The 14,061-nt window shown below is 47.6% G+C and overlaps 1 protein-coding gene across 1 annotated transcript in view; it reads right to left on the bottom strand.

Moving 5' to 3' along the window:
* Nucleotides 1-14,061, bottom strand: part of LOC137536627 (uncharacterized) — a 163,920-nt gene that overhangs the window by 83,010 nt on the left and 66,849 nt on the right. The window lies entirely within an intron of this gene.

Genomic DNA, 14,061 nt, shown 5'->3' on the forward strand with positions numbered 1-14,061 from the left:
GCGATAAAAGTAATTATTATTATTAAGTATTTATATAGCGCCGACACTGTCCGCAGCGCTGTGTAGAGTATATTGTTTTGTCACTTAAAGAGAACCAGAGATGAAGAATCCTCTTGTATTTTACCTTATAAATCAGTGGGAATATGACAGTAAACACCAAATCTGCTCTTTGTTTCATTGTTCTCTGTTTAATCTGACTGTTATCACCTCTGATAAGAATCCCCCACTGAGCATTCAGTCTAGCTTTGCTACAGAAAGATTATAGCTGAGTCTGTCTTCTCTGGTGTCTTTTCAAGCCCAAGCCTGCCCCCTTGTGGCTCTGCTATAATGACTCAGCTATAATAATTCCCAGCAAAGCCAGAATGAATGCTCAGTCCGGGATTCTTATCACAGCTGATAACAGACACTTTTAGCAGTGAGGATGAAACAGAGAGCAGGGTAAGTGTTTTCTCTAATGTTCTTACTGATATATATGGTAAAATACACAAGGGTGCTTCGTCTCTGGTTCCCTTTAACTGTCCCTCTGAGGGGCTCACAATCTAATCCCCTACCATAGTCCTATGTCTATGTATGTATTGTGTAGTGTATGTATCGTAGACTAGGGCCAATTTAGGGGAAGCCAATTAACTTATTAGTTTTTGGGATGTTGGAGGAAACCAGAGTAACCGGAGGAAACCCATGCAGACACGGGGAGAACATACAAACTCCTTGCAGATGTTGACCTGGCTGGGATTCGAACCCTGCCCTTGCGAGCTTTCAATCTAAAGGGAATGGAGGGGAAAACGAGGAGGGGTAGTATACAACAAACATATAGAGGCAGTGTGTTTTAGGATACCTATTAGTAGTAGTGCAATTTGGTCTTAGGACAAAGAGATATCTCACTTATACTTTGTTCTGTAGCACACATTTAAAATTTAAGCTTAATAGTATTTTTGGGGTTTTTTTTTTTTTGGGGGGGGGGTCATTTTCTGTGTTAGAGCACAGATACCATAGGCATAGCTTATTTTCAGAGGCATAGTCCCTCTTTGGAAACCAAACTCCTCTGTCCCTCTTTCTTCCTCATTTGTCCCTCTTTCAGGTCTGATGTACAAATAAGTATTTTTCTACTGGAAAATGTGTTTAAACAACTTCAAACTTTATTCTTATCTTTTAAATTGATATATTTATTAATTTCAAATGTTAATATGAAGAAAAACTAATGATCAGGGCCGATGTTACCATAAGGCAGTGTAGGCACATGCCTACAGACGCCTGATGATGGAAAGGCAGCTCATTCACTTCCCCTAGTGCCTCCTTCCCTATGCAGAGTCCTGATGGGAGTGTAAATGAGAGGTTACTCACCCGACTCTCTGCATTCCACTGACGAGATCTTAGTGAGGGCCCAGAGCACCTCTAGCTGCTTAATACTGAGGTTCCTCTAGTTTTCTATTACTTGTGAGCACCTCTAGTTCATGGAGGGCAAAGTTTAACCTTTTTGGGACTGCCTCTATTAGATCCTACGTTGCACTTGTCGCTGTTCTAGCCTGATGCAGCGTAGGATCTACGCCACCCGCCGTTACCACTCCTGATGCAATTGTGCACACCCGAGAGGGGAGATTAAGCTGTCATATGACATCTCCCCTCAGTGATCAAAAGCCATTGCGTATGGCTTTTGATCACGTGATCACTATGATCGCCAGAGGATCATAGTGATCACTGTGACCGCTGCGGCGGTAGGGGGGGGAAAGAGAGGATCCACTCACCTCCCTGCCATTCTACCGACAATTGGCGCTCCCCATCACTGTGGCTGGCATCCCCGCTCGCTCTGACGTCAGTGTCGGGTCCCGGCTTGATGATGTCATCAAGCTGCGACCCGGAACTGAGCGTCAGTAGGAGTGGAGATGCTGGCCGAAGTGGAGGGGTCCACAGTGGCTCATCTCTGGAGCCTGGGAGGTGAGTAAATGCTGCTGCATACAGGGGGGACAGAGGGGATCCAGCTGCCTGACCCCCCCAAATACGTCGACCCCCCCCTCCCCCACACATGCAAATTCGCCTGGTCCTTAAGGGGGGTTAGGCGGCCGGTCTCCAAAGGGTTAAGATGCCAGGACATCTGTGTTTACAGACTCCTGTGAGGTAAATATGGGCCTGCTAGTGACGATAGAAAAGACCAGTGTGGTTTGAATTTAAAAAATTACATCTTTTGCTTATTAATTTTTTAGCGGTATGCATGGCTAGGAGTGTGGCAGGGGCATGATTAGAGGTGACCCTTTTTCTCATCTTAAAAGTTGGGAGCTATGCAGATACATTTCAGTGTATGACCACATCCGTTGGTCTGGGATCATGTGACTGCGGGCTGAAATCCGCTTATTTTTTCTCTTCTTTTTAGAGGCCCTTTAGCCTCTCACAGTTCTTTCTGGTGTTGTCCTTTCTGGCAGTTACTGTGCAGGGCTCTCTAGGAAGAAGTATCTTCTGAGAAAAGGCATGGACCAGGCTTATATATATTTTTGTGCCTGCAATGAGTGTTGGTGTGTATTTTAGTCCAGGAGTATTGGAGCTCTGCACATTTTATACTATTAAAACATCCAGGTATGAGTTTTTGAAAGCGCTGCTATTCCTTTTGCTGTATGAATTGAATGTGTGTATACTAGTGGCTAGCTGCATTCACTGATTCACAATTATCCTGATTCAGGATTCCCAAAGCACACCCCTTCCTTGGACTACATCCTATAAGCCTACATACAGACTGGTGACAGCGCTCATGGATGCATTCGCTTGCAAACCTACAGGGGCAATGCACAGCCCCTCTGGACTAAATACACGCCCTGAATGCAAAGCAGATGAAAATTGTGTGCTAATTCTAATCTAAAGCTTTGTGAATAATTGTGAATCAGTGAATGCAGCTAGCCACTAGTATACACACATTCAATTCATACAGCAAAAGGAATAGCAGCGCTTTCAAAAACTCATACCTGGATGTTTTAATAGTATAAAATGTGCAGAGCTCCAATACTCCTGGACTAAAATACACACCAACACTCATTGCAGGCACAAAAATATATATAAGCCTGGTCCATGCCTTTTCTCAGAAGATACTTCTTCCTAGAGAGCCCTGCACAGTAACTGCCAGAAAGGACAACACCAGAAAGAACTGTGAGAGGCTAAAGGGCCTCTAAAAAGGATTCCTGAAGAAGGCACGGTAGAGCTTGACAGTCCACTGCATAGGACAGCTCAGCTCACAATCACATGACCATGGTATTCACACTAAAAAAAGGTTCTTGTGCATTTATTTAAAAGGGAGGAAGTGGGCAGACACATGACAGTCAGTCACACCAACAGTGCAAAGAGTAAGGTCTCAGCTCTGTTTATCAATGCCCCCTTGACCTGCCAAGCATAAACAAAGACTGAGGAGCATGTAAGAAGGGGTCACAGGTAGTGTTGGGCGAACAGTGTTCGCCACTGTTCGGGTTCTGCAGAACATCACCCTGTTCGGGTGATGTTCGAGTTCGGCCGAACACCTGATGGTGTTCGGTCAAACCGTTCGGCCACATGGCCGAACTAAGAGCGCATGGCCGAACGTTCCCCGAACGTTCGGCTAGCGCTGTGATTGGCCGAACGGGTCACGTGGTTCGGACCCGAACGCGCTCTGATTGGCCGAACTGTCACGTGGTTCGGGTAAATAAATACCCGAACCACGTCATATCTCCGCCATTTGTCTGTGGGTTTAGCTTTGGGTAGGCAGGCAGGGTAGTTCGCGCTCCAGCCACGCTAGCCAGGGTCCCCCCAGTCATTGTGTCGCTGCTGGGAATAGTAGTACACCGCTCGCTCAGCCACACTATATAGCATTGTGTTTACTGCCACTCTGTGTACCTCGCTCAGCCACACTATATAGCATTCTGTTTACTGCCACTCTGTGTCTGCTGGGAATAGTAGTACACCGCTCGCTCAGCCACACTATATAGCATTGTGTTTACTGCCACTCTGTGTACCTCGCTCAGCCACACTATATAGCATTCTGTTTACTGCCACTCTGTGTCTGCTGGGAATAGTAGTACACCGCTCGCTCAGCCACACTATATAGCATTCTGTTTACTGCCACTCTGTGTACCTCGCTCAGCCACACTATATAGCATTATTGTGTTTACTGCCACTCTGTGTCTGCTGGGAATAGTAGTACACCGCTCGCTCAGCCACACTATATAGCATTCTGTTTACTGCCACTCTGTGTCTGCTGGGAATAGTAGTACACCGCTCGCTCAGCCACACTATATAGCATTCTGTTTACTGCCACTCTGTGTACCTCGCTCAGCCACACTATATAGCATTATTGTGTTTACTGCCACTCTGTGTCTACTGGGAATAGTAGTACACCGCTCGCTCAGCCACACTATATAGCATTCTGTTTACTGCCACTCTGTGTCTGCTGGGAATAGTAGTACACCGCTCGCTCAGCCACACTATATAGCATTCTGTTTACTGCCACTCTGTGTACCTCGCTCAGCCACACTATATAGCATTATTGTGTTTACTGCCACTCTTTGTCTGCTGGGAATAGTAGTACACCGCTCGCTCAGCCACACTATATAGCATTTTGTTTACTGCCACTCTGTGTACCTCGCTCAGCCACACTATATAGCATTATTGTGTTTACTGCCACTCTGTGTCTGCTGGGAATAGTAGTACACCGCTCGCTCAGCCACACTATATAGCATTCTGTTTACTGCCACTCTGTGTACCTCGCTCAGCCACACTATATAGCATTGTGTTTACTGCCACTTTGTGTCTGCTGGGAATAGTAGTACACCGCTCGCTCAGCCACACTATATAGCATTGTGTTTACTGCCACTCTGTGTCTGCTGGGAACAGTAGTACACCGCTCGCTCAGCCACACTATATAGCATTGTGTTTACTGCCACTCTGTGTACACCGCTCACCCAGCACACTATATAGCATTGTGTTTACTGCCACTCTGTGTCTGCTGGAAACAGTAGTACACCGCTCGCTCAGCCACACTATATAGCATTGTGTTTACTGCCACTCTGTGTCTGCTGGGAATAGTAGTACACCGCTCGCTCAGCCACACTATATAGCATTTTGTTTACTGCCACTCTGTGTACCTCGCTCAGCCACACTATATAGCATTGTGTTTACTGCCACTTTGTGTCTGCTGGGAATAGTAGTACACCGCTCGCTCAGCCACACTATATAGCATTGTGTTTACTGCCACTCTGTGTCTGCTGGGAACAGTAGTACACCGCTCGCTCAGCCACACTATATAGCATTGTGTTTACTGCCACTCTGTGTACACCGCTCACCCAGCACACTATATAGCATTGTGTTTACTGCCACTCTGTGTCTGCTGGGAACAGTAGTACACCGCTCGCTCAGCCACACTATATAGCATTGTGTTTACTGCCACTCTGTGTACACCGCTCACCCAGCACACTATATAGCATTGTGTTTACTGCCACTCTGTGTCTGCTGGGAACAGTAGTACACCGCTCGCTCAGCCACACTATATAGCATTGTGTTTACTGCCACTCTGTGTACCTTGCTCAGCCACACTATATAGCATTGTGTTTACTGCCACTCTGTGTCTGCTGGGAATAGTAGTACACCACTCGCTCAGCCACACTATATAGCATTGTGTTTACTGCCACTCTGTGTCTGCTGGGAACAGTAGTACACCGCTCGCTCAGCCACACTATATAGCATTGTGTTTACTGCCACTCTGTGTACACCGCTCACCCAGCACACTATATAGCATTGTGTTTACTGCCACTCTGTGTCTGCTGGGAACAGTAGTACACCGCTCGCTCAGCCACACTATATAGCATTGTGTTTACTGCCACTCTGTGTACACCGCTCACCCAGCACACTATATAGCATTGTGTTTACTGCCACTCTGTGTCTGCTGGGAACAGTAGTACACCGCTCGCTCAGCCACACTATATAGCATTGTGTTTACTGCCACTCTGTGTACCTTGCTCAGCCACACTATATAGCATTGTGTTTACTGCCACTGTGTCTGCTGGGAACAGTAGTACACCGCTCACCCGCCACTGTATAGCATTGTGCTCTGTGTCGCTGCTGGGAATAGTGGTACACCGCTCACCCACCACTGTATAGCATTGTGCTCTGTGTTGCTGCTGGGAATAGTGGTACACCGCTCACCCACCACTGTATAGCATTTCTGTACTGCCACTGTACTGCTGCCAGTCAGCGTGTACTTTAAGGATAAGTGAAATGAGGAAGAAATCCGGTGAAAGAGGGAGGGGCAAGGGAAGAGGTGTTTCCCCTGACGGTTCACGTACAGGCCACAGGGGAGCACCCAAGAAAACCCACTCAATACCGCCCATGTTGTCCAGGACAACAACCCTCACAAATCCAAAAGAACAGGACCAGATAATTACTTGGATGACCTCTCAAGCGTCCAGCAGTGGGTTAAGCAGCACCAGCACATCACGCACGAGGTCCGAATCCTCAGCCAGTTACAAGGAGCCAGTGGGCACAAAGCTGACACAACCGGCAGCGACACCACGCACACAACTGCCAGATAAGCAGTCCGATGAATTACCTCAGGACACAATGGGGTATTCGCAGGAGCTATTCCCAGCCCAACAAACTTCCACCTTTGAAAGGTCAATGGAGGAACAACCAGAAATGTTGTGCCCGGATTCACAACCATTAACTGTGGGAAATGCACCGCGCACTGAAATGCAAGGCGAGTCCGAGGACTTTGAAACCCAAATCCCAGAGCAAGTTGGGCAGGAGGGGTTGCAATTGCAGGAGGTCGGCCGACAAGATCTGGAAGACGACGTTGGAGTGAGCTGCGCAGAGGTTGTTCTGGGGAGCTCTACTCCACGGCGGCGGCCCCCCACAATGACATATGACGAGTTTGAGGAGATGGAAGAGGAGGGTATGGACAATGTGGACATAGACCCAGATTTTGTTTGTGAACGAGAACATCGCCGTCGTAGCAGCAGCACAGATGAGTCTGTTGAAGAACCCACTGCTGCACGAGTTCGCCTTGTGCCACAAGGTAGGCGGCGCGCAATTTCAGGCACCACAAGCGTGAAAGTTCAAGTGAGAGGCAAAAGAGGCGCAAACAGAAATCGCCAGCAAGGCAGGTGCTCCAAAGTCTGGGCTTTCTTTGAAGACTGCACTGAGGATGGTACTATGGCGATTTGCAAGGTGTGCAAGACCCGCCTGAGCAGGGGGAAAAGTATTAACAACCTCTCCACCACCAGCATGAGCCGCCACATGCTATCCAAACATCCCACTCTGTGGGCAAATGCGGCAGGACAGGGTAGCAGCAACACTGCCTCCCTTGGGGTCACCAGACTCACCACCAGACCCGCCTCAGCAGCAGCAGTAGGCCAGCCATTGCGTGGTTCACAACATTCACAAACATCAGACGCTGACACTGTCACTTTCCGGAGTAGTGCTCTTGAGGTCTCCCAGTCTTCATCAAACACAACAACCAACAGCCCTTCAGTGTGCAGCCCTACGGTTCAGTTGTCTGTCTCGGAGATGTTTGATCGCAAGAGGAAATTGCCAGCAAATGACCCCCGGGCCGTGGCAGTAACAGCCAGCATAGCCAAGCTTCTGGCCTGCGAAATGCTGCCATATCGAGTGGTGGAGACAAACAGCTTCAAGGGCATGATGTCAGTGGCCATCCCACGTTACGTGGTTCCCAGCCGCTACCACGTTGCGCACTCTGCAGTGCCTGAGTTGCATGAGCACGTGGTCAGCAAAATAACCCGAAGCTTGAAGAATGCCGTTTCCTGCAAGGTTCACCTCACCACTGACACCTGGACGAGTGTGTTCGGCCAGGGTCGATACATCTCCCTTACCGCGCACTGGGTGAACCTTGTGAAGCCTGGCAGCGATTCCTCACCTGCTACGGCGCGGTTGTTGCCCACGCCGCAAACAGCTGCACCGCCGTCCCTCCCACTGGATAACAACAGCAGCACCTACCTCTCTGACTCCTTCTCCTCCAACGCATCTCAAAGCTGTACCTCATCCGGAAACGCTAACCCAGCAGCAGTAGGATCGTGGAAGCAGTGCAGCACAGCTGTTGGCATGCGTCAGCAAGCGTTGCTGAAGCTGATCTGTCTTGGGGATAAGCAGCACACAGGGGAGGAAATTTGGAGGGGAATAAAGGAACAGACGGATTTGTGGCTGGCACCGCTGGACCTGAAACCGGGCATGGTTGTGTGTGATAATGGGAGTAATCTCATTCGCGCTTTAAGGTTGGCTAAGCTGACACACATCCCTTGCCTGGCGCACGTGATGAACCTAGTAGTTCAGCGGTTCCTGAGGACATACCCAGGCGTGGCCGATCTTCTGTTGAAGGTGCGACGAGTGGCCAAACATTGTAGAAATTCCAGTACTGCTTCGGGGGCACTCGCCAAGATGCAGGAGCGCTTCAATCTCCCCCACCATCGCTTGCTGTGTGATGTCCCTACGCGCTGGAATTCTACGCTGCACATGCTAGCCCGCTTTTGCGAGCAGAAGAGTACAGTGGTCCAGTACATGACGGCGCAGTACCGAGGCGCATCCGGACAGCTGCCAAGCTTCTGTGGATCCGATTGGGCCAACATGTTGGACCTCTGCCAAGTCCTCCAAAATTTTGAGCAGTCCACGTTGCTTGTGAGCAGTGACAACTCTTCAGTCAGCATTACCATACCACTGCTGTGTTTACTGAAGAGGTCAATGTTGAAAATCAAGGAAACAGCTGTCATGATGCAACTGGGGGAATCTGAAGGAGAAAACGATCAGCGTGATGGTACCAACATCAGGCCATCCGCCTCAGGAAACGCTGACCCCAGCAGCTATGTCGAAGAAGAGGAGGAGGAACAGCTGGAGTTGGAGCAGGAATTTCATGCCACCACTGACGAGGGCCAGAGCGGTGCACGTTGGACTTCCACAATTCAGCGCGAATGGTCAGCAGAAGCAGACCAGGAAGAAGGTGACGACTATGATGCATCACAACAACTATCACAACGCTCACAAGAGGATGATGAGGATTCTGGCAGGACTCTGGCACACATGGCTCAATTCATGCTAGACTGCATTGAACGCGACCCACGCATTGTGCGCATTCTGGACAACACCAATTACTGGGTTTATACACTTCTGGATCCACGGTACAAACACAATGTTCCAAAACTGCTTGAAGAAAGAGTCAGACAGGTCAAAATGGAAGAATACCAGCAGGCCCTTGTGGAGACTTTAGAGAGGAGATTGACATCCTCCCCCTCCTCTAGCCAGTTGTACGCCGACAGACTGACTTCCGCAAACCCAGGACGACCAGGAGGGCAGCAAACAACACAACCCGCAGCTAGTGCCCAAAAGGGAATGGTATCGGCAGTGTCCTTGGAGTGGGAAAATTTTCTGACACCCATGCAGCAGCAGCCCACAGAACAGCAAGCGTGCAGATCTACCTCCAACACCGATCGCCTGGAGAAGATGGTCAAGGACTACATGTCAGATGGCGTAGCTGTGTTGAACAATCCATCTGCACCCTTCAACTATTGGGTATCGAAGCTAGACACCTGGCACGAACTGGCAATGTACGCAATAGAGGTGCTGGCTTGCCCGGCAGGCGGCAGCCAGCGTTATGTCGGAACGCTGTTTCAGTGCTGCCGGAGGCATCGTCACAGATCGGCGTATCCGCCTCTCCACAGAAAATGCAGACCGTCTGACTCAAATTAAAATGAATCAATCCTGGATTGGAAACGACTATGCAACACTCCCGGACCCCAACCAAGTAACATGAACAATGACCATCTGTGATGGGTTAGCGTTGCCGGTCCCTGTTTATTGAACCTCTCATCTTTATTACATTTATGACTGCATGGCGGCAAAAAGCATTGCTATATCCGCACGCTTTTTGTCCTCATGCAAGGCCTGGGTTGTTGTGTCTCAAAGCGTGGCCTTCTCCTCCTGCACCTCCTCCTGTTACATCACGTGTGCTGCTGCTGGGTTAGCATTTACGGTCCCTGTTTATGGAACCTCTTATCTTTATTACATTTATGACTGCATGGCGGTACAAAGCATGCTATCCGCACGCTTCTTGTCCTCATGCAAGGCCTGGGTTGTTGTGTCTCAAAGCGTGGCCTTCTCCTCCTGCACCTCTTCCTGTTCCATCACGTGTGCTGCTGCTGCTGCTGGGTTAGCGTTGCCGGTCCCTGTTTATGGAACCTCTCATCTTTATTACATTTATGACTGCATGGCGGAAAAAAGCATGCTATCCGCACGCTTCTTGTCCTCCTGCAAGGCCTGGGTTGTTGTGCCTCAAAGCGTGGCCTTCTCCTCCTGCGCCTCCTCCTGTTACATCACGTGTGCTGCTGCTGGGTTAGCGTTTCCGGTCCCTGTTTATGGAACCTCTTATCTTTATTACATTTATGACTGCATGGCGGTACAAAGCATGCTATCCGCACGCTTCTTGTCCTCATGCAAGGCCTGGGTTGTTGTGTCTCAAAAAGCGTGGCCTTCTCCTCCTGCGCCTCCTCCTGTTCCATCACGTGTGCTGCTGCTGGTGCTGGGTTAGCGTTACCGGTCCCTTTTCCTGGAACCTCTTCTCTGTATTACATTTATGACTGCATGGCGGCAAAAAGCATGTTACCTGTGCAAAGAAACATGACATTTTCCGCATTTAAAAGACAGTTTTTCCTTTGAAACTTTACAATCAATTTTCTCAAAAACTATAAGCTCTTTTTCAAATATTTTTTTTCCTCTTGTACCCACTCCCAAGGTGCGCATACCCTGCAAATTTGGGGTATGTAGCATGTAAGGAAGCTTTAAAAAGCACGAAAGTTCGGGTCCCCATTGACTTCCATTATGTTCGGAGTTCGGCGCGAACACCCGAACATCGCGGCGATGTTCGGCGAACGTTCGCGAACCCGAACATCTAGGTGTTCGCCCAACACTAGTCACAGCCTGGCTGTGGGCATTCAGGCCACATTGCCCGGACAAGCCAGAATTACAACCTCCCTCTAATTTATTCCTGCGAGAAGAATTCTGGTGATACCAGCAGAAGGGACACTTATATCAGGATAGTCCTTATTACAGACATAGAGGACAGCTAGATCATAAAAGATTTGAAAGAGGACATTCATCATCCTTACATGTGGTCATTTGATATTACATTATACACATACAATGCCATTTTAACACCTTTTTTCGTAAAAGTTTAACAGTTCGCACCTTCAGATACCAAAGAAAAAATAAGTACGGTGGCTTCTACTGAACATCTATTAATGTTCTACAATACATTCCCTCAATCTACAGGAACCTCAAAGAGATAACATGAGCAAGAAAACCTGGAGCCACTCATGTAGGAATTATACTTCTACATTTCAGGTACCTTTTTGGCAACCACTTTTAAAGTTAATAGAAATCTCCCTTACCTGTCTCTACATGTGTTTCAGGATCAGCTCATTGGTTGGGGGAAAAAAATAATGGTCTTCATATGTGACCAGTAGATGCATATACAGTTATGCAGTAAACTGAAGCTTCTAAACCAAGTGTTGGAGACACCTCAAAACCATTTGTGTTATATTTGTGCAGGGGGTGGAGGAGGTACTTGACCTTTTTTAAATAACAACCTTATCAGTAAAAGCAAATTTAATGCGAGAACCAAAACAATGCATTTTGTGAGACATGTCTGTTTCATCAGGTTAAACTGCCATGGGTGGTTACTGAGAGACAAACAAACAAAAAGGAGCGCTCCGTAGTGCATTAACGTTATTTATTCCTCGAACACGCAAAGTATTAAAACACTTACTAAAAAACAATAATATGTAGACATATCATGAGCAAAAGCCCAGTGAGACAATCATGGGTGGCAACCTGTTCCTCCCCTGTGGCCTGCAGTGGATGGGTGTCCCAGCTGGTGGTGGACAATGGGTGCCTTCCCTCCGATGCACGTATCCACGCCTTTGTCAAGTGTGTCACTGCACTGCACACGAAAATTTTATATAGCTCTCTCTATAGGACCTGACCCGGATCTAAATGTGTGACCCTGTTGTCATAGCAACCGGAACAAACCCTTCCGGTGTTGTGATAATCAAAACATTAAAAAGCAAAGGGTTAAAATTCTGTGAGTTTTTACTTACATCTATAGCGCTGACTTAGTGGTGTGTCCTGATAGGCCAGCAGCGCGATAAAGGAGACTCCCGGCTGGGGGTAGATGGGTGATCAAGTGCGTTGGACGTCACTGGTGACGTACATTGCAAGACCCGTCAATGTGACCCGGTGGGCGTGGCCTGGAGTCTCGCTGGGGTGGTGGTCAAGCTAAGGGATACGCGGATTGCGCGGGTTGCGCAATACTTCAGTAAACCTCTGTGGGCGTGACTGCGCGACATGCAGTCGCATCGCTACACTAGAAGGCGCGATCTGATTGGTCCCCTTGGCCATGTGCAAGAGTCTCCCCTGATACTTCAGGAGCCTCTCTGATTGTAGCATAGCGTTGCTAAGCGACTATGCTATAAAGTTTGCATGTGTACCCCGCTGCCTGCCAGTCATTCTATGCGGTAGCGTACACTGTTCTTTTATATGGCAGCTGAATCACTGTGACACCTAGCTGGTTTGATGGCAAATAATTTAGTTAGCTAAGTGAGTGTTCATTGCAGATACAAGGGGCCTGATTCACAAAGCGGTGCTAACAATTAGCACGCTGGTGAAAAGCCCTTTATCATGCCTAAACTCAGTTTAGGCATGATAAGTTTAGGCATGATAAGTTTAGGCGTGATAAGTTTAGGCGTGATAAGTTTAGGTGTGATAAGTTTAAGCATCAACGGGGTTAGCACCGCAGTGCACAGCTGATCAAAAGTTTTGCGCTAGCAAAGTCTGGTGCACTTCGCATAGAGTTTAATGGCGCTGCTTTGCGTGCGGGACTTTGCGCGCAATCTAAATTTATCTAAACTTATCATGCCTAAACTTATCATGCCTAAACTTATCACGCCTAAACTGGCTTTTCACCAGCGTGGTGCAATGGTTATCACGCCTAAAGTCTCTAACTGGGTTAGCACCGCTTTGTGAATTGAGCCCATGATGATTATAGTATTGCGGACTTTAAGTACAGACCAATAATTTAAATAAATAAATAAAAGAAGAAAAATGTGATAAAGTATCAGTATAAATATAAATAGGAAAGAATATTAACATAAGTATAGGAATAGTCATAATAAGCTATACAGCTGATATACCCTTGCAATGTGAACCCATGGGCTGCAATCCTTCTGGGGGTGATTATGACCATAAAACCACATTTAAAAATGAGAACGTAAATGTACATACATAAACATAAATGCACATATATAAACACAATTGTACATATATACAATATGGCTGAAATTAGTGTGGGTTACAGGGATAATCAGGATTCTCTATGCATAACTAAACATAAAAATACAAATAAATGAGCCTGACCCTCCAAATGTACATATGTATGGGGGGGGGGGAAGCAGTAGATTTGGGCGCATGAGACAAGTGGACAAAAAGGGCGCCCCATTCACTCCCATTATAAATATCGTTTATCGGGCGCCGAACAGGGAGAAAAAGGCGCCGGAGATTATTAACGTTTTAACAAACGGCGCCCGGAGATTTTTAAGGATTTATAACTATGTTTGTGATGATTTAACTTTACAAAATCAGCCCGTGACGAATAACGTTTATAAAGATACTAAATCACTATTTATAAAACATTTCTAAAACATTATCCACCCAAAAAAATTAATTACATTTTTTTATTTACATTTTTTATTTATTAATGTCTGTAAAACATTATTATCCATAGGGGGTCTTAAGTTTAGGCACCAACAGGGGGGTCTTAGGTTTAGGCACCAACAGGGGGGTCTTAGGTTTAGGCACCAACAGGGGGGTCTTAGGTTTAGGCACCAACAGGGGGGGTCTTAGGTTTAGGCACCAACTGGGGGGTCTTAGGTTTAGGCACCAACAGGGGGGTCTTAGGTTTAGGCACCAACAGGGGGGTCTTAGGTTTAGGCACCAACAGGGGGGGTCTTAGGTTTAGGCACCAACTGGGGGGTCTTAGGTTTAGGCACCAACAGGGGGGTC

Source organism: Hyperolius riggenbachi, chromosome 10 (genome assembly GCF_040937935.1).
Source record: "Hyperolius riggenbachi isolate aHypRig1 chromosome 10, aHypRig1.pri, whole genome shotgun sequence".
Classification (NCBI taxonomy): domain Eukaryota; kingdom Metazoa; phylum Chordata; class Amphibia; order Anura; family Hyperoliidae; genus Hyperolius; species Hyperolius riggenbachi.